Below are 22,768 nucleotides of genomic sequence, written 5' to 3'. Positions count from 1 at the left end.
AAAAAATGACTAAAATTTTGTTATGATTTTTGTCTAATGATTTTTAAAATGAAATTTTATCCGTTTGACAAATTATTGCCCATACATATAAGTACATGCAAGATTTCTTGATAAATGTGATCTCAGAGGAAAAATTTTGTTAAGAACCACTCTAATTATTCAGAACAAACTTGCCATTGAAATTGAATATATGTCTAGAAAAGATGGTCCAGTCTCACATAGTCCAAATACTAATCCAAATACAGAGTCCAAAATACTAGAGTCTAAACAAAAGAGGGCTTCTGATTACTCTTCTTTCTATATAACATTGTACCACTTTCATCAGTCTATCAACAAGCTTATATTAAGTGCCTACTAACATTTGTTTTGTACTAAGGATACAAATTTAAAGAGTAAACTCTCCACTAGAATTAAAGAAAATAAACCAATTAAAATAATATTGTCAATAGACAAGGAGTTGCATGAACAATTAGTATATTATAACATATATTTTTAAAGTCATTTCAGAAGGAACATAAATTGGCCTTGAAGTGAATAAGAAAATAACCATAGATGACCTCTGTAATATTATTCAGAACTTTCAATTAACAGAAGCTACTCAGGAAATTTCATACAAAATAGAGAAATAATGCCAGGAACCCTAGTAACCTTCTAATTTACAAAATTGACACTAATATTTAATCAAGGAGAAATTTTCCTCACTGAGCATTTCCTGTGCCAACAAGACATACGTGTACACCAAAAACTTCTCTGAGGAAAGCACAATAAAGTCTAGACTTTGGAAATCAGGAAGACCTAAATTAAATTCTTAACTCTAACAACCTGATGTGTTCATGAACAACAACTTATTGTCTCTAAATCTGAAACAACTCTCTAAACTTATCTATTAATGTGCTTCAATGGAAGAAATCCTCATTCTAGTATCTCTTCCTACTCCAAATATAGTTTTTATGTTTTGACATATTGTTCCTATATTGCTGTGAATCATAGGAATAAGAGATGCATCAAGAGAAAATGATTGCAGGTGACCCAAAGGGCAAGGGATATATGAGTAGACTCTAATATATTAATGATGATTTTCATGCAAGACACAACATAATAGAGATCATCCAGGAAATATATGCTTAGAAAAGGAAGCAGCAAGGAATAATCAATGAACAGAGTGTATCATGGTTAAAAGACCGAAGCTAATGCTTTTAGGATATTCTTTATGGGGGCTTTATAAGTGAAAATGGTTAAGAAAAACATAATAATAAAGCAGGATAGTTGTAATCATTACTACAGCAAGGAGTACTTATGGTGATCAGATCTTAAACCTATTGAAGTATAGTTAATAAATAATACCACTAGTTCCTGTACTTTCCTTTTTTCCCTATGGATACCACCCTTAGCCAGTTCCTCCTCATATAATTCTAACTGGTCTTTCATAGTTCCAGTTTTCTGTTCCCTGCTATTATACATATTATTCATAGTGTTCCTTCTATGTTCAAGAAATAAGAATTGCAATTTATTTAATATCATATAAACACTATGATTCTCTGCTAAATTTTTAATATTCTCCCAGTCTGGGACAATAGGATCTATCTAATCTTATTTCCTTCCAGTGTGAACAGGTTCTTTACCATATCTTACCATACTTTACCATACTTTACCATACTCAACACTAATCTCAAGTTTTCACTAATTAACATGGGAAGTTCTCCAATCTCTTTTCTGCAAATTGTATTCATTAATTTTCTAGGACCAGTTTATATGTTGTTACCTCCATGAAGACTGTCTAACATGTTACATACATCATTTATTTCTCTCTTTGCCTCCTTTAGTAACTATAAATTCTAATACACAATTTAGCACTTAATCAAAACTCTCTTGTTTTATTAATTAACTGTTTCATTTATTGATATTTTACCAAGTCATTTGCAAACTTTGAACTTATAATGCTGCTTGGTCAATGGGTAAGCAAAGATATAGCAATTAGTTAAAAGTATTTATTTTTTATTATTTTATGAATTTTACAATTATTCCCCCAATCTTGCTTCCCTCACTCCATGCCTCACAGTCTGATATTCTTTACATTGTTTCCATACTATACATTGATCAAAATTGAATGTGTCAAGAGAGAAATCATGTCCTTAAGGAAAAAATAAAGCATGAGATAGCAAAATTACATAATAAGATAGTTTTTTTAAAAAAATTAAATGTAATAGTCTTTGGTTTTAGCTTAACCTCCATAATTCTTTCTTTAGATACAGATGGCATTCTCAATTGCAGATACCCTAAAATTGTCCCTAATTGTTGCACTGATGAAATGAACAAGTCCAATAAGGTTGTTAGGGTGTTCTTCTGGTTCTGCTCATCTCACTCAACATCACTTCATGCAAATCCTTCAAGACTTCTCTGAATTCCCATCCCTCCTTGGGGGGGAGGGGATACAACAATACAATAGTGTTCCATAACATACACATACCACAATTTGTTGGTCATTACCCAGTTGATGAACATTCACTCAATTTCCAATTCTTTGCCACCACAGGGTTGCTATGAATATTTTTCTACAAGTGATGTTTTCACCTTTTTTATGACCTTTTCAGAGTATAGACCGAGTAGTGGTATTGCTGGATCAAAAGGTATGCACATTTTTATTTTCCTTTGGGCATAATTCCATAGCACTCTCCAGAAAGGTTGGATGAATTCACAACTCCAACCAACAATATCTCAGTGTTCCAGATTTCCCACATCCATTCTGTCATTGATTATTGTCCTTTCTGGTCATATTGGCCAGTCTGAGAGGTGTGAGGTGGTACTCCATAGATACTTAATTTGCAATTCTCTAATCAGTAATGATTTATAGCAATTTTTTACATGACAATGGACCACTTTGATTTCCTCAATTGTAAATTGCCTCTGCACATCCTTTGACCATTTATCAGTCTGGGAATGGCTTGTTTTTTATTAATTTTACTCAGTTTTCTATGTATTTTAGAAATGAGTCCTCTGTCAGAAATACTAGTTCTAATAATTGGTTCCCAATTTTTGATCTTGGTTACAGTGGTTCATTTTTAAATTAATAGAATCAAAATTATCTAGCTTGTTTTTAATGATGTTCTCCATCTCTTCCTTGTCCATAAACTGCTTCCCTTTCCCTGGATCTGACTGGTAAACTATTCCTTGATCTCCTAGTTTGCACACAATATTGTCTTTAATGTCTAAATCCTATACACATTTTGATCTTAACTTTTTATAGGGTATGAGGTCTTGGTCTAATCCAAGTTTCTGCCATACTAACCTCCAATTTTTCCAACAGTTTTTATGGTAGAGAGAGTTTTTATCTCTGAAACTGGACTCTAAGTTTATCAAACAACAAGTTGCTATAATCATTTCCTGCTATCTTTTATACATAGTCTATTTCACTGACCTACCATGCTATTTCTTAGCCAATACCAGACAATTTTGATGACTAATACTATATAATATAATTTTAGATCTGGTAGGGCTAAGTGACCTTCTTTTGTACTTTTTTTTTCATTAAATCCCTGGAAATTCTTGACTTTTTATTTCTCCATATGAATTTACTCACAATTTTTCTAACTCATTGAAGTAATTGTTTGGAATTGTGATTGGTAGGGCACTAAACAGGTAGTTTAGTTTTGGTAGAATTGCCATTTTAAATTATATAGCTCAGCCTATCCATGAGCAATTGATATTTGACCAGCTTTTTAAATCTGATTTTATTTGTGAGAGAAGTGTTTTGCAATTGTTTTCACAGAGTTTCCTGAGTCTACCTTGGTAGGTAGACTGCTAAGTATTTTATATTGTATGAAGTTGCTTTGAATGTGCTTTCTTTTTCTAGCTCTTGCTGTTGTATCTTGCTAGTAATATATAGAAATGCTGAGGATTAATAAGCATTTATTTTATATCCTGTGACTTTACAAAAATTACTAATTTCTAGATTTTTTTATGATTCTCTAGGTATACCATCATGTTATCTTCAAAGAGTGAAAGTTTTATTTACTCCTTCCCGATTCTAATTCCTTCCATTTCTTTTTCCTCTCTTATTGCTGAAGCTAACATTTCTAACACAATACTGAATAATAGTGGTGATAATGGTCACCCTGGTTTTACCCTAATCTTTTTGGGAATGTGTCTAGCTTATACCCATTGTATATAATGCTTGATATGGTTTCAGATGGATACTCCTTATCATTCTAAGGAACAATCCATTTATTCATATGATCTCTAGTATTTTTAGTAGGAATGGGTGCTTTATTTTGTCAAAGGCTTTTCCAGCATCTTTTGATTTCTGATAGATTTATGATTGATATAGTTAATTAAACTAACAGTCTTCCTAATATGGAAAATATCCTGCATTCTTGTGATAAATCCTACTTAATCATAGTGTACTATGCTATTATCCTGTTGTATATTATATTGGTGTATTAGACTATTATACTATTATCACTATTTTACAAATAATAACTTGCTGTAATTGCTATGCTAAGATTTTTTTTTAAGATTTTTGCACCTGTGTTCCTTAGGTAGATAGGTCTACAATTTTCTTTCTCTGTTTTGACTCTTCCTGGTTTAGGTAAAAGCACCATAATGGTATCATAGAAGGAGTTAGGCATAGTTCCATCTTCACCTATTTTTCCAAAGTGTTTATATAGAACTGGGACCATTTATACCTTAAATGTTTGATAGAATTCACTTGTAAATCTGTCTGCCCCTCGAGATATTTTCTTAGAGAGTTCAAAATGGCCTTTGAATTTCTTTCTCTGAGACAGAGTTATTTAAGTATTTAATTTCCTCTTCATTCCACCTGGGCAACTTATATTTTTATAAACATTTACCTATTTCATTTAGATTATTGAATTTATTCACATATGATGTGCAAAAAATTTATGTATTGTTATTTTAATTTCCTCCTCATTGGTGGTGAGTTCACCTTTTTCATTTATTATATTGGTAATTTGGTTTTCTACTTTCTTTGTTTAAATCAAATTAACCAGAGGTTTAACAATTTTTTGGATGTTTTTCATAAACCCAAGGCTTGGTTTTATTTATTAGTTCAATAGTTATCTTGCTTTTGATTTTATTAATTTCTCCCTTAATTTTTAGAATTTCTAATTTGGTATTTAATTGGGGGTTTCTAATTTCTTTTTTCTCTAATTTTTTTTAGTAGCATGTTTAATTCATTGATTTCCTCTTGCTCCAATTTTCTCATTTAAGTGTGTTTAAAGATATAATATATCCTTTGAAAACCACCTTGACTGTATCCCATAAATTTTGGTATGTTGTCTCATTTTTGTCATTATCTAGGATGAAATCACTAATTCTTTCTTTAATTGGTTTCCTTTATCCACTCATTCATTAAACTAAGGTTATTTAGTATTCAATTAGATTTAGGTCGATCTCTACCTGGAACACTATTGCCTGTGATTTTTATTGCATTATGGTCTGAGAAGGATGTTTTCACTATTTCTGCCTTTCTGTATATGATTATAAGGTTTTATGCACTAGTACATGGATATTTTTTGTGTAAGTGCCATGTACTACAGAAAACAAAGTATATTCTTTTCTATCCCCATTTAACTTTCTCCAAAAGTCTATCATGTCTAGCTTTTCTAACATTCTATTTACCTCCTTAACTTTCTTCTTGCTTATTATTTGGTTAGATATAGAATGGGAGATTGAGGTCTCTCACCAGTAGAGTTTTCTGTCTATGTCTTCCAGTAACTCATTCAACTACTCCTCTAAGAATTTGGATGCTATACCACTTGGTGCATACATATTTATTATTAAAATGGCTTCATTGTCTATGGTACCTTATAGAAGGATATAATTTCATTCCTTATCTTTTTTTGATGAGACCTACTTTTGCAGTTGCTGTGTCTGAGATAAGGATTGATACCCCTTCTTTTATCACTTCAGTTGAAGCAAAATATATTTTGCTCCAACCTTTTACCTTTATTCTGTATGTATCTTTCTGCTTCAAATGAGTTTCCTGAAAGTAGCATATTGAAGGATTCTGGTTTTTAATCCAGTTTGCCATTAACTTCTATTTTATGGGAGAGATCATCCCATTCACATTCAGAGTTATAATTATTAACTCTTTATTGTTCTCCATTCTATCTTCTCTTTGCTTATATTTTCCCCCTTTTTCACTTTATCTATATTCACTAGTATTTTGTTTTTGTGTGTTTGCTCCCTTGTATCCAACCCCTCCCCTTTCTTTCCCCTTTCTCTTTGCCCCCTTCTTCCTTCTGTTAGTTTCTCTTTTCCTCCACCCTCCCCCTTTCACCATTTCCTTACTAAATGTAAGATAATTTTCTCAACTTAACTGAGTGTGTATATGTTAACTTTAGGCCTGATCTGATGAAAATAAGATTCAAGCAGTTCTCACCTCTTACTTTCTTCTCCTCTACTGTAATAGGTCCTTTGTACCTCTCTATGTAATGTGATTTACCCCATTCATTCTCTTCTATCCTCCTATGTCTTTATTATTGCCACTTTGTAAAGAGATATTGTTTTAAATCATTCTATCAGAGTCACGGAAAAGTCATGAGTGTCCATCACTTCTGATTAAGCATATTGTCTCTAATAGAATTACATTTCTTGACAGTTTTGAGAATCTTTCTCCTAGTTGGGGATATAGCCAGTTTTATTTTATTTGATAGAAGTTTTTTTTTCTTTATTGTTTTTCCCAACCTTTTCATATGTCCCTTGAGTCTCCTGTTTGATGTCCAAATTTTGTATTTAGCTCTGGTCTTTTTTTATCAGGAAGAGTTCAAAGTCTTCTATTTCATTAAATGTTCATGTTTTCCCCTGGAAGAAAAGGCTCATTTTTCTGGAGAGTGGATTCTTTGTTGTATTCCAAGCTCCCTTGTTCTTTGGAATATCACAGGCCCTTTGATCCCTTATTGTTGATGCAGGGAGGTCCTGTGTAATCCTTACTGTGACTCCTTGGTATCTAAATAGTTTCTTTCTGGTGCTTATAGGATTTTCTCTTTTATCTGATAGTTCTGGAATTTGGCCACAATATTCCTTGCTATTTTCATTTTTTTGGATCCCTTTCCTGAGGAGATCAATGTATTATTTCTATAACTATTTTGCCCTCTGGTTCGATGATATCAAGGCAGTTTTCCATCACTAAATCCTGAAATGTTGAGTCCAGGCTTTTTTTCTCTTCAATGTTTTCAGGACGCCCAATGATTCTTAAGTTTTCTCCTCCAGATCTACTCTCAAGGTCAGGGATTTTTCCCATGAGATAATTTACATTTTCTTCTTTCTTTTTTTTTCTGATTTTTTGGTTTTGTTTAACATATTCTTGTTGACTCATGAAGTCTTTAGTTTCCACTGATTCCATTTTTTTAGAGATGAATTTTCTTCATTTACCTTTTGCAACTTCCTTTCCAATTGATCAATTCTCTTTTTGAAAGAGGTTTCCATTTGCCCAAGGTTAGTTTTGAGACAATTATTTTCTTTTTGTATTTGTCCAATTGTATTTTCCAAGGATTTGTTTTCTTGTTGCAAGATATTAATTTTCTCTTGCAAGGTGTTAATTTTCCCTTAAGTTTCTGATCCCAATTTCCCCAATTTTTCCAATTGATTTTTTAACACCTTCCTTATTTCTTCCAGGAAGTCTTTCTGGCCTGGAGACCAATTCATATTCTCCTCAGAAGTTGTAGGTATTTTGGGGTTAGGATTTGTGACTTCAAAGTACTTTTCAATAGGTCCCCTTTTCTACTGACCTTTCTTCATTTTCCTAAGATCTTGTATAGGGGGAGGGGCTGGCTTACAAAACTTTGGTTTTGAAAACCTTTGAAACTTTGCTGACTAGTTTAGTAATTCCAAATGGGTCAGCCAGTATGTGGTACGGGTTACTTCCTCTGGAGTGTTTGTGACCTTTATTTGAGGCCTCTCCCTAGGCCTGGAGGGGGTGGGAGTTGCAGCTGGATACTGTTATCCTTGAGCAATGTGGCTGCACCCTGGGGCAAGAATGTTAATCTCACTCTTTAGCTGAGGGAGCTCTGTTACCTCGGTCCTGAGACTGGGGTGAGGGGGGGGAGGGTTGGGATGGTCTCTTACTGTGTTTGTTCTGGGAAGAGGGCTCTGCCAAAAGTATGGAGCTCATGGCACTGAGCTGAGTGGATCAATGTCCAGCCGCTCTCCACAACTCTCTGTGCTGGAATTAGCCCTCCAGTCCCATTTCCCAGTTCTTTGCTCCCCTAGCCAAGGACTCTATGGCTAAGGTTGGTCCTTGGACCTGCCACTCCCAGAGCAAAAGCCTCTTCAGCTAAGGCCAGTTCTCTGGCTTCCCCCGGCTTTGCTCCTGGACAGACTCTCTACTCTCTGTACCTAGCTCACCCACAGTCCCGTGAGACAGACCTTGAGGTAGATGTTCTTTTCCTAGCTTCTTTTTCCTGAGTTTTATTAATCAAATTTCTGTTAAGAGGTTTATTTCATATTGTTTCTGAAGGAAAATCAGGAGACTTTAGCACAGTGTGTCCTTTTATCTGCCATCTTGGCCAGAAGTCCTTGAATAACATTTAACTGGAGGATTTTTGTTTTGTTTGTTAAAGTGTTGTAATGACATTTGTCAAGGATAAAAAAAGTTCTTGTTGAACTATTATGCAATACAGATATTAAATTATTTATAATAATGAGTGACATAAGGGAGACTAGGTGGTACAGTGGATAGAGCACTGGCCCTGGAGTCAAATCTGGCCTCAGACACTTAATAATAGCTGTATGGCCTTGGGCAAGCCATTTAACCCCCTTGCCTTGCAAAAAATCTAAAAAAATTTGTGAAATATAGACAATGAACTGATTAGATGGTTTCTGATATCATTGGAGACAGATAACAAAGGATAGCAGTATTAAGCTTTAATGGTACAGGCAAGTCTCCTTTATATTCTGATCATTTCTTTTTTTAAGGTCATTGCACAGAGTGTTAGACCTTGAAGTGAATTTCCAGTATTTCAAATAAAGGGACACTGGGCCATTCAAAGACTTTCATTCCCACTGATTGCTTATACATGTGTGTGTGTGTGTGTGTGTGTGTGTGTGTGTGTGTGTGTTACTCTGAGCATAATTCATAAGCAAGTGATTAACTTACTTCCTCTTGATTTGAATTGATAAGATTGTGAAGTTCAGTACTTTCTGTGTTAAAATTGGGTTCCACACACAGAGAGTTTCTACCTTGTGATAGGGAACAATTTAATTAGTTATTATAACAATGTTTCCTAAGTTAATATAGGCAAATTACATTTTTGAGTCTGAAATATTCTGACAAAACTCATAAATACTGGTACGAAGAATTTTGGGATGCAGAATACCTGTTTTAAAGTCCTAGAGGGAAAGGGATCAGGTAACATTTTTAATAATATAGACAAAATTAATCCCATTCTGGCACTGAAAATTTTCCTAATTCAAAAGAATTTTGGGTAATTTAATAATTTTCTATTACCATCTTAGAAGAACTGATACTAGCATTAAAATTTTCTTATAGACTCCCTCACATCAGGCACAATACCACCATTCTTTAAAAAGTGTGGATTATAATATTGATAAATTGAGGGCATAGAATGCCAGAGAGCAACACAATCTAATTCAGAAATTGCTACTTTCAAGTTTTGTTACAGTATCATTTGTTCAGCATTAATAATTTATATGTTTCCTTTGTGCTGATCAGTGTACTCATTAATAACTTGTAATATAAAATGCAGTACTTTGAACATAGAATTCTGTTCAAGGTTTTACTCACATTCTTATACAATGTTTAGACCAACTTGCAGAAATTATTTCAATTGAACCTTTCACATTTATAATTTTCATATCAGTGGCAATTTTGCAGTTTCTAGAAAATTTATTAAAGTCAAAATACATTTAGAGTGTGTTAACAAAACACTTTTCATGTTTTGTACTGTTGTTTTTATTTTGTACATTCAGAACAATATTTTTAAATGTTGAATTAGAGTTAAAAGTGTTTTTTGAAGAGAATAATACATAAGAAAGATTTGAAGTAATAAATCAAAGGAGAAAGAAACCTTGAAAGACCAAGGTCATTACAGAAATAAATTGTGCATAAATATGTTTGATAAATAGCATTTGAAAATGATTTTCACAAATTGTGCATGTGATCAATTATATTACCCTTTATCTGCCTTAAAATGTGTTAACAGGCATATGCAAATGAAATCTTGTAATTCAGTATTTGAATAAAAGGAAATGTGGAGATTAGTTTTGTCTCTATGTTATTAGAAATGTAGTCTAAATTTCTTGCCTTCTTTATTTTCCTTGAAGGCATATTGAGTGAGGAAGGACTGATAAGAAGGAACCCAATTTAATACTTGAAATAGTGAAATCTCAGTATAAAGGAAAATTTTCAACCATTCACAAATAATAAAAACAAAATATTGATTAAGATATATAAACCTGGGGGTGGCTAGGTGGTGCAGTGGAGAGAGCACCGGTCCTAGAGTCAGGAGTACCTGAGTTCAAATTCGGCCTCAGACATGGCATGATTACCTAGCTATGTGACCTTGGGCAAGCCACTTAACCCCATTGCCTTGAAAATATATGTATGTAAGTGTGTTTGTGTGTGTGTGTGTGTGTGTGTGTGTATGTGTGTGTGTTTAGATAGATAGATAGATAGATAGATAGATAGATAGATAGATAGATATAGCCAGCTGGTTACACATTAAGAATTGTAAAATATAGGCTAATATATGCATACAATCCATTTAAAAAAATAAGGTTTTTTTCCTGGTCAATTCAATATGACCAGAACCAATAGTGTGCTTCTCACCATGCTATTTCCTAAGCAGTATTTTGGGGGTGTGGATAATGTAAAATAAACCTGGGGGTAGAGAAGAGGAAAGGGAAATTGGAGTCAGATTGTGAAGAACTTTAAATATCAAGTAAAAGTCTTTAAATGCTTTTTAATTAATTATAATAATCTAGGCACAAAATAATGAGATTAAAATTTGGGATCTTGTGATATGAAGTGAAATGAGGGAGCATTTATGCAAGACTTAACTTGAGATTGACTAATAAGGAGAGTGAATGCAAAATGAAGAATCAAATCATGATGTGAACTTGGGAGAATGGGCAAATAATGATGTCTTTGACAGAAACAGGAAAGTTTAGAGGACAGATCAATTTAGGGAGAAATATAATGTATTCTGTTTATGCAAGTTTCAGATACTTGCAGGACATGCTTATAGAGATATCCAGTAGATATTTGGCATTTGAAGACTGAAGCTAAAGAGAAACATTAGAGCTTGTCTTTGAAGAAAGACACAAATTGTAAGTCATATGAGACCTTTTCTGGGATGGAGCAATGGAACTACAGGGTCTGTCAATTCTGTTGATTTCCCAGGATGCATCTGTCTTATGTGCCAGGTCATGGTTATACTGTCAGAACTCTTGAGCTGGTATGATGAAGAGGATGAATTTACAAATTCATCTCAAGGATATATCTTTGTCAAATTCATCAAGAGCCAAATCCATGACAAAACCTTCTGATCAATATTTTATTCATAACCTAGGAAGAATGATAATGGAAATTCTGATTTGTTGAACTAGATGGCTTAGCTGAGATGACACAAAGAAATCTATATTTGTTGCCAATATCTAGTATTTTACTTCTAATATAAATATTAACTTACAGAACAAGGATATGTTAATGGGAGACATATGCTTCCCCCAAAGAGCATGAGATTAAACCTCAATTAGCTAGCTAAATTCTTTTGTATGTTTCATTTTTTGAGTGCAGGTTAACAACTAGTATTCTGACAAATGAACTTGTCCAGACCTGGAAGTTATTTTAAGACCTGGAAGAATATTTTAAGTTTACTATATAATGATAGTAAAAACAAGTTAGTCTCTCTGTGTAGCATAGATTGTACCATTGTGTAGGTTTACAAAGTACTTTATAAATGTTATATCATTTAATCTTGATAACACTTTGTGAGGTAGTTTCCATTATGTGAAAAAACTGAGGCTGTGAGAGGTTAAATGAACTGTACAAAATTGCTCAGCTAATTAAATGTTTGTGGTCATCTTTAAATTCTAGTGTAAGCAACTACAAATCTTACACTCCTACATAGCATACCATCTTTCTGCCTAGCAAAGAGGAGAAAGAGAGAGAGAGAGAGAGAGAGAGAGAGAGAGAGAGAGAGAGAGAGTTCCTTACCAATCAAATTTGTAAAGGAGAAAAAGACCACTTACAAGGATCATCCTGTAGCTGAAGGACAAGAAATGCAGTTCCCTAAGCTTACTAGGAGAGCCTTGATCTCTCTCTGAGTCGGAACCTGTTTGTTTAATCCCTTGTTGTTTCACCTGTGTTCTCAAGGAGGATCCTTGACATCAGTAGGGTGTTTTCTTGACTTATAAGTGAATTAGATTTAAATGAGGTAGGACTAGGCAAAGTCATTGGTCTCACTCTCCTCTAGAATCATTGGAATCCAGTAGCAAGACATAGGTCAGGATGACTAGTGTTTGCCATGGATGCAGTGGCCTTTTTAAGTGAAGTTCTTTCCCAGGTCTCAGTTTGTCTGAGACAACATTCAGGTGAAGGAAAGAACTAAGGAAAAAGATAACCTAGTTTGCTTTTTATAAAAGAATCAATCTGGGAGTGGAAGAACCTCAGAAGTTTCTGACTAGAACAGAAACAATTGCTATTTACATTCACTCTGAGCCCATCAAGTTAGGTATAACACAAGGAACCAGAGATATTAAGCAAGTGTCTCAGTCAAAAAGAATCAGGAGCTCCCTATTTATCAATACTAATATCACAAGATCTTTATGGGATCCAATATTATTGGCCTTCAGTAATGGAGGGATCTTTGAGATCATGCAATCCAACTACTTCAATTTGCAGATGGAGAATTGAGGCTCAATTGATAAAGTAACTGACTCATACTCATATAGTAAGGAGAACTATCATGATTTGAATCCAGGTTTTCTGATTTACTATTCTTTGTAAATGCTAAAAACATAATCATTCACCACATATATAAAGCATGTTTTAGTGAATCAATTTAGAAATTTTAGAATTTCTGAAAATAAAAATAAATTCCATGTTCCCAGGGACTACCATCACAAAATTGGAAATGTGTTCACACTAGAGAGTGAGCAGAGGATTCCAGAAGATTTATTTGTTCACTTTGTCTAAGTAAAGGATTATAATATTTACAAATGAATATCTGTGTATTTAGTAGAAATGACTAAACATAATGGCTTTTCAATAGCCAATTTCATCTAATGTGTTATGCAATCCAATCCCCAACTTTATGAAATTATTAATAACATGCTAAACTAATTCTTTCAAAAGAAGATTTCAAAAAATGCTTACCCATGAGTAAAGTTTATAAATATCACTACTTTAGTTGAGTTTTCCTATCATTAATGATCACAACTATCAAATTCATCATTGATATAATATTGGGAAATGCAAGAACTAGTAATGAGGAAAATGTTGCTATTTTCATTTAAAGGGCTTCTTTCTTTTTTAAAATAGTGTATCCATAGAACTATAATTTAGCAAATAAGAGCTTTTGAATCTTTTTCCATTTTTATTTTAAGTTTCCCAAATGTGTGGGGTCATACCAAGTTCTCTCTTATCACTTTTACTTGTCTTCTTTAAGCTTGATATCCCCAGTGGGAAAGAGATTACAGGAAATTTAGACTGCATTGTCACTACTATACTGATAACACATCTCCACTTTTCCCTTTCCTCAGAGTTTAAGATAAGAGTTTTGGAGCCCCTTTCCTTCAATCCAGCTGAATGTGCATTTTGCTCACCCTTCTCAGTCTTTTCTCAAGAAATTACAGTAGCTGTGTTCATGTCAAGTTATTTATTTAATGAAGAAATTAATACATATGCCTTTTGGATCCTACTGTCCTGAGCATTTATGGAGATAAAAGGAAGGGAAAATTTGATCCTTTTGTACCTCATATCAGTTGATTTTTGCATGTGATGAGGTGCTGATGCAATAACAATATACATATGATATTTAATTGTCTTTTTGTGAAGTATGAGTATCTTTCACTAGTGGAATCAGAAGGGCTTAGTATGATTATCTAGCCTCAAACTTCACTGCACTCCTAGCTTCACAGAAATTTGGCAAATGGGCTACTTGAGTAAGATCAAGAAAAAAACATAGTCCAAAAAGAACTTGAAGAAGGGTGATTAGGAAGAAGGCATTCCTGTGGGGAGGGGGGCTTGCAAAAATGATGGGTGTTCATTTATAAAGTTCTCTGATGCAGGAATATAGGAAAGGTCATAAATTTTAATTCACGGGTTATAAGAAGCTACAAGTAAATTCACAGAATTTTTAAGAAGGAAGCCAGGTATAAAAAAGTGTTTTTAAGAGGATAGTGAGGTTAATTAAGAAAGAGGGGGAAGAAGAAGAGAAATAACTTGCCAGAGGGTGTCGGTTGGACTGAGTGGGGGGGGGGAGAGTTCCTAAGGAACTCAACCCACAGTCCATGCCAAGAGGAACCAGGTCAAGGAGTGACCAACACCTGAGAGTGAAGTTGATCAAGTGTACCCTGTGATAGGGCATGTGTTATGAACAAGAAGGGTAAGGGAAGAGTTAAAGGTGGTACCAAGAGAGACTATGGAGTGTCGCAAAGTATGTCATAAGGTAATGTCTCCTGAGCACGTTGGGATAGGTTATCTTTCTAGGGAACTTAAGGAATTTATAGTACCTTAATTTGGAGACATAAGTTTCAGAGTCTTTTTAGCACAAGGTATCATACCTTAACTTGAAGGTGCCAATGTAGCTGGGTGTCAGAGTATTTGTTAGTACAAGGTAGAATGGAGAAGGATTAATAATTTTATAGATTATCTGTTTTAACATAGTCTTGATATAATGCTTGTTAATTGAGAAGGGTTCTAGTTAGCTATATTCCTTGCTAATGGGGGTTTATCTGTAAGTACAAGGCCAATAATACAGAAAAAGATTCTAAAAATATAGGAAAGAAAAAATTATAACATTTATCTGAATTACAATACTTTTCTCTAATATAGAAAAAAAGAAAATAAATTGTAATATTTCTCTCTCTGCCCAAAGTTCACCTGCCTCAAATCCATTACTTTACCTCTTGCATGGAGGGTAGATTTTCTCTCTTCTAACCCACTGTAAGCCATGGTGTTTAGCTATTGAATGACTTACTCAGAATGAAGCATCTTTTTACAATAGTTTGAGATTCATATGACATATATGGTTAATGGAGTAGTCACATACTTTAGTCAAGCATGCTAACATAGATGTCACTTGAAACCTGTAGAAACTTCATACTGCATGACCATTACCTGAAGAAAAAAGTCCCACCTATGAACTCAAGAAACAGCTTGATTTGGCAATAAAGAATTACGCTACCGGTGGATAGCAATTACATTGGGGCACTTTAATCCTGGAATAGCATTGAAGGTTGCTTTGATCTCATGTATTCTTTTCATCTGTGCTTTACTCCCATTGTACTTACGTGTGTTCCCACTTTTCCAACAGACACTATTTACATTTTTATGGCAGGATTTATTTCAATGGGGGAGTGTGTCAATGTGTTAATTGAGAGAAAATCCTTTCTACTGGCTTATTGTTAAATAAGTTAGGATATTAGAAGATATTCCCACATATTATACTCTACAGTCAAAGTGTAGCAGTTGTGCTTTGGGGACCCAAACTGGAACTGTGAAGACAACTTGGAAAAGTTAAACATATGGGGAGCTCTACAAATAAATTTAGAGAAATGTTTATTATGTATCAGTTTCAATCATTTCAATAAGATAGAACATAATTGTGCAAAATTATAGTAAGACTATATTTTGGTTGAAAACTTATGTGTAACTGAAACAATGATGTAGTCCTAGTTTATATTTCTGTCAGTTAATCTTAGAAATGTAATTGTGATCATCTTTATATTAAAATTTATTGGGTAAAAGTTGAACAAGGCTTTTGCAAGTCTTACACTTTCAATTCTGTCTTTTCCATCATAGATTAAGACATCATGACTTATTCAAGCCACTTTGCTTGAGCCATGGAGAGATCAACCATTTGACCAGTTTAAATCATATCTGAATCAAGAGTACTATGGTTACAAATTATGTATTCTCAGAGTCTCAGACCACAGTAGACTGCACTGTAGACCCAACTTTGATTTGTCAAAGTTGGGTCTACAGTGCAGTCTACTGTCTTAATCAAAGTTGGTTTCTTTGCCCAGAAAGACTTGACAGTTTCTATATTACAATATATGTATAAACAAAGACCCTAATACAAATGCAAACATACATGTATATGAATATATATTCATGTACATATATGGAAACATATGTATATTCTATTTATGCATGTTATATCTTGGTAATATTTAGGAAATAAAAATTCACTACTTTATCATTTCTCCATTTCCTAAATAGTCTATTGATCTTTCACCTCAACTAGATTACAATAATATTCCTAAAGAAAACTTCAGCCATTAGATATACTTGGATAATTTGTTCCCTTACAATATGAATTGCTTGATATAGATTGAATTTGTTGTCAAATTTTTAAATAAATTTTCAGAGTTGTTTTGATGACCTGGGGCATACTATTTAATTCTTTGGTATAAATTCTCTGGCATTTTAAAATGAAATACTTCCTCCATTAATGCTACAGAAGATTGAGGTAGCTAGTAATACTTTGAAGAAGCAAACTTAACCAAAGAGATTTGTCAATTGGAGCAATGGATTTGAAATGAGAAACATTCTACAGGTAGAACCAGTGGATGTGTGAGGTTAAAAGGTAGTTTAACAAAAATGGCTAGGTGCAAGGTTGCCACAGAAAAACTGAAATTCAGTTTGTCTTTAGTGATTTTCCAAACTTCCATTTTTTCTAACTACTGGTGATCAGTATCATCTAGCAACCCCCTAAAAGGCTTAGAACTCCATTGTATCATTACAAAGGTGTCTAGACATGTTTCGTAGAAATACAATGTTCCTTCCTTTAAGTAAAATTTCCCATCCTTGTATCTCTGTGTCTCCTTGCTTTGTCCTCTAACTGGGTTAGAGAGAATCCAATTCAATTTGACTCATCAAGTACTGCTCTCTCTCTCTCTCTCTCAGTTGCTCTCACATACACACACACACACACACACACACACACATACACACACACACAAACACACATCCTTTCCTTCTCAGTTTGTCTGCCATCAATACTCCTTGCCATTATTGATATTACAATTGATATCCTGCTGCTTTGGTACCCAGAAAGTGGAAGATGCCAGTTATCCTTTAAAATTCATAAGGAATTTTACCAAAAGAAAGAAGGTACAAATGGAAGACCTATCTGAGGCTTTTCTTGTGGCCATATAATGGAAAGTGAATCCCACCAAATATCCTCCTGAACTCAGAGAGTTATTCTAAAACTTCAAAGGCAGAAGGGAAAAAGCATGAGGAATGAGGATTAATCATTAGCATACCCATGGAGTTCAGAATCAATAGCTAATTAAAAGAATCATCATGGCCAATAGGAAATAGTTAAAGGATATACTTGCCCTGAATGTGTTTTAGTGTGTATGTGTGTGTGTGTGTGTGTGTGTGTGTGTGTGTGTGTGTGTGTGTGTATGCAGGGGTAGGGAGTCATGGGGGTAGGATTTAATCATTTAGGACTTTTTCTCCTTACATAAAGAGCAAATTTCCCTCTTTGCAATTTCTAAACTATTGCTCTTGATTCTTTTGTCTGAAACCAAATAGAACATGTCAAATTTCTCTTCCACATGTCAGTCCTTCAAGCATGTATTTGAACATAGCTATCATCTTCCCAAGAGTCTTTTACACTCCATATTAAAAATTTCCAGTTGCTTCAAGAAACTCACACATGCAGTAATCTCCCCCAGATATTATCTGACAGAATATAGAGGAAGAATTACTGTATTACTGAAAGCTTAGATTCTCTTAATGAAGCCACAAATAACATTAATGTTTTTGTGACTCATCATATTGTTGACATACATTGAATGTGCAGTACGATAACACCCATTGGATCTTTTTTCCAAAAATGTAATTTAAATAAACTAGGTAATTTTGTTCATTTGTTTCAGTGCTTTCCAACTCTTCATGACCACAATTGAGGTTTTCTTGCCAAATATACTAGAGTGGTTTGCCCTTTCCTTCTCCAGTTCACAGTCCATTTTACAGGTGAAGAACTTCATTGTACCATATAACTTCACCTTAATTAAGTCAATGTAACTGTGCAATTAACCTAAGTTAGTATAAAGCTTTGTATTTATTCCTATTGAATTTCCATTCTATGGTCTTTCCTGTGAAGCTCTAGGATTCTGACTCTGACCTCCATTATGTCAGTTCTTCCTCCCAGCTTGGGTCATCTGCAGATTTGTTGAATATATTTTCATCATGTATAAAGTGTTAAATATCAGAGAATCAAATGCATATTCCTAGGACATCCCTCTGAATATCTTCTGTCAAAGTAATAAATATCCCTATTTCTCATGAGTTCAGACATTCAAACAATTGTGAATACATTTAAGTCTATTACTATTTAGCCACTTTTCATCTTTTCCTAAGTAATAATATAAATTATTTAATAAAGAGTTTTATTAATAGAGATGTCCTCTATTGACAGCATTCCTTTCATTTGACAGTTTAATAATATGGAAATAAAGTAAGTTTAGCATGACCTATATTTTTTAGAAACCATGTTGACTCCAGAATTACTCCTTCCTTTGTTAAAATCCATTTCAGATTTATTTCAAATATTTAAGCCAACTTCATTGATCAAGCTTTGAAATTCTGTTCTCTTCCAATTGTTGAAAATTGGGGAAAATGCTTCTCCTTATCCAGTCTTGCAATACTCATCACATTTTTTACATAATCATTCAAGTATTACTAACAATGGGCTAGCAAACACATCTTTAAGTTTTGCTTATTTTTGCTTTTTTATTTCTGTTTTTGTTTTTATTTCCTGAAGATGTAGTTCTTCTTTACCATATATCTTGCATTCTTCATAGGCAGTTAGGTGCTCTCTTACCGTCTCCTTATTGATCCTGTTTATCACCCTATTAGCCTTTTCCCCCCTGTCCTCCCCAGTACAAAGGCAATTTTTCTTTCATAGATGACACAAAAAGAAAAGAAAATTGACAGTGTTCAAGTGAAAGGAACAAATTTGTTAAACAGAACTTTGGTCTTTTGTATTCATGATTTAAAGAGAGACATACTTTCCTCTTAGTTGATGCCTTTCCTTTATTAAATCTTGCTCATTGGGACACTTACCCAACTCAGTTGTTCCAAGAGAGGTAGTAATATAATGTAGCATGAGTTTGTCCTTTCACTGTCTATTCTATTAGAGAAGCAAGGTGATGCAGTGGATAGAGCACTGACTTGGATTCAGGAGGAATGAAGTTTGAATCCAGCCTCTGACACTGGACTCTTCCTAGTTGTGTGACCTTGTGTGAGTCGCTTAATCCTGATTGCCTCACATCCAGGACTATTTCTGGTCAACCTGAATTATATCTGATCACTGGACCCAGATGGCTTTGGAGGAGAAAGTGAAATTGGTGACTTAGATACTATATATACTAAACAAAACATCCTCCTCACTCAAATCCAATTCACGTGCTTGCCATGGCATCACCTCCCTGATGTTGTGGTCTTCTTTGAAAATAAAGGACAAACATTATTATTCTATTATATTTCCTCAATCCCCAGGGCTCTCTAGTAACCATACAGAGTTGGAAGGGGTATCTTTCTTCTCAACTCTTGGCTAAAGCAGTCATCAATTTCATTTTTCAGTTTTAGTTTTCCAGACTATATTAGTGCATAATTCATTTCTATTTAATTGCTTTTATTAGATTAGTTCTCTCTGTTTCTCTCTGTGTCTTTGTCTCTATCTCTGTGTCTCTGTTTCTGTCTTTCTTTGACTCTGTCTCTGTCTATCTCTGTTAATCTGTCTGTCTTCTCTTTTATTTGTGTTCCCAATACTTAGCATGGTATCTGTACATAGTAGCAAACTAATAAATGCTTACTGACTTGGCAATTTTTATAATGGAATATTTACTTCAAAGTTATAACAGCACAAATATTTTCCCAATACTGAGGGATCTTAATTACCTTTTTCTCCTGATCCTTGGGAAAGGGTGGGGCTTTGGGCTCACAGTTTAACTCAGTTCCTACAGAGCATTATACTCACCAAGTTTAAGACCAAAGTCCTACTGTGCCAGCATCCTGGACTCCTCTTCAGAGAAGCTGACTCCAATATTCAGTCTGAAATCGTAGGTTCCAAGGCTTGAGTTTGAAAGTCTCGTGGACTCTCCTCCCTGCATTGTGTTTGCAAAGGATACAAAGCAGAACAAAAACTCAATTCTGATTCTCCTCCTCTTACCACATGGTGTCACCTGTTGTGATTAAGAGGTACTTTACTCCTTGATAAGAATGTCAGAAATGTGATTGTACTTGGTCAAGTAGATTTAGATACAAACAGTTCCAGTTAAGCAATCAATGGGAAAAGATTGCTTTTAATCATGTATTAGGTCAAAATAGAATGTCCACACTTGTAGCAATCCTCCTTCCAAGAACAGGTCTGAAATACTGATGATGGAATATTTAAGGATTTAGGCATATGTCAAGTTCCAGTTACAACATTATGTAGATTGATATATCAGTTTTCCATATTTTTCCCATTTCAGAATATGAAATTGAGTCATCTTTCTTCCACTTCTCTTGCTAGTTTGAGATATAAAGAAGATATCTTGAAATTTTGCTTTGTCCCTCTCTCCTCTCACCCTATTTCTAGTCAATGCTATGAGTAAGAGCAGGAGAAAAGAAAAGAACAGAGGGTATAATATGAAATTCACAATGACATAGACTGAAAGTACAAATGACATAAAATAAACATTTTTTCCCTAGAGCACAGTGTTGCAAATGCTACTTGTTTTTATATATTACTGTTAAAGTTTTGTACATTATATACAGTTTTTTGTTTTCATAGACTGGTTTGGGATCAAGATCATTTTTAGGAGTCTTTGATTTCCATGTCCTTTTGAACAATAGTAGTTGAAAACTGGACTCTGAAACTTGACCTTGTTTGTGAAGTCTTTGTAATCTCCACTTTCCTATATGTGGCCCAAGCTAGGAATATACCATCCTACTCACATATTCCACCAATTACAATTTCCCAAGAATGTAGTTAAGCAAGTTGGAGGTGACACCTTAAAAGAAAACTATGTATACGCATTTATCTGTGTGTACATATATATATATATATGCATAAATATATGTATCATATATATATATAAAACTATAGTTCCATGTGCATATATAACTAGATTGTCAATATATATCCATAAATACAGTTATCTATCTATCATCTATCTACCATTTATCAATATTGAGAGAGAGAAAGTTTGCAGTATTCTTAAAAACAACCATAGCTAAGTATTTTATCTACCAAGTAAATATGTTTTACTTGAAGCATTAAGCATAAGTTTAAATCTTTAGCAAAACATGAAGTCATAATCCAACCTTAAGGTAACAAACTGAATATATTTTGGTTCTATACTTGAAAGCAAGATAAAAATGGAGAGTTAAAAAAAGAGAACCCAGTCATTGGAAGGGCTATGTTTCTATCAAGAGAGTTGGGGGGAGAGGGATCAAAATTGTTCAGGTTTCTTTTTAGATAATATATGCAAAGTGCTTTGCAAATAATAAAATCCTACATAAATATGAAATAATATTGTTATAAGTACACTCAGGGGAGGGTTTCGCTTTAAGTATAATTTCCCATTTTCACTAAATGCAAAGAGTAAACAATATAAAGGAAAAACAGAATTTTACTGAATTTTATTTTAGTTTGACTACTTTTACAATCATATTCTGATGACTACAATATATGAATTATGCCCTTATTTTCATGCAGGTTTGTGTTTCTGGAATTGTGTTCATTACTTATTTTCAATTCAAGTAACATTTATCAGTTGCACATAGTAAATTCAAGGCCCTTGGGATAGAGAGATGAAAAAAAAGAAAGAAAGGTGTTTGAGTGGTATAAAGAATAGTCCTTTAGACAGGTAATCAGAAGGCCTGGGTTTTTTTAGTTTGTTTTTCCTGATTTCCTCATGCCTGCTGCTAGTAGTAGCCTACTAGTCATGAAACTTTGGACAAGAAACTTTGTCTCAGGATCTCAACTATTTCATGAGAGGGACTGTGTCTTACTAGTGAAGTACAATACTAATATTTGTGTAATTCCTGTGTAAAAGGGGTCCTTGACACTTTTCTGGTCCCCAAGAATCTCCTCAGAAATATAAATATGGCTAGGTGCCTTTGGGTCTGAGAACATTCTGACTGGACCCAAATGTTGACTCTGGGGTCATGAGATATTCTATAAATTTGCCTGAGATTCACAAAACACTCTTGTTAACCTAATCACTTTGCTATATCTATAGAATTTCTGCTTCCTCCCAAGACTGCCTCCTCTTCCTCCCAGATGCAACTGGAACCATAAGATAGTAAATTTCACTTGCCTTGAACCTGGGGGAAGCCCATGAATACGTGACTCCCTCTCTATCTAACTGCTCTTTCTGTTTCTATACCCTGCTTGCTCCCGATACCTCCCCCCAATACTATAAAAACTTTCTTCTCTTGACACTCGGGGCTATGTGTTTTCAGGAGGTATCCCCATATTCATTGGTAATAAATTGTACTCCCCAAAATTCATAGCTTATTCTGCATGTCACTCTTTGGGTTTAACATTTGGAGGCCCCA

Source organism: Macrotis lagotis, chromosome 6, assembly GCF_037893015.1.
Source record: "Macrotis lagotis isolate mMagLag1 chromosome 6, bilby.v1.9.chrom.fasta, whole genome shotgun sequence".
NCBI classification, from domain to species: domain Eukaryota; kingdom Metazoa; phylum Chordata; class Mammalia; order Peramelemorphia; family Peramelidae; genus Macrotis; species Macrotis lagotis.
Note: the sequence above shows the minus strand (reverse complement) of the source record.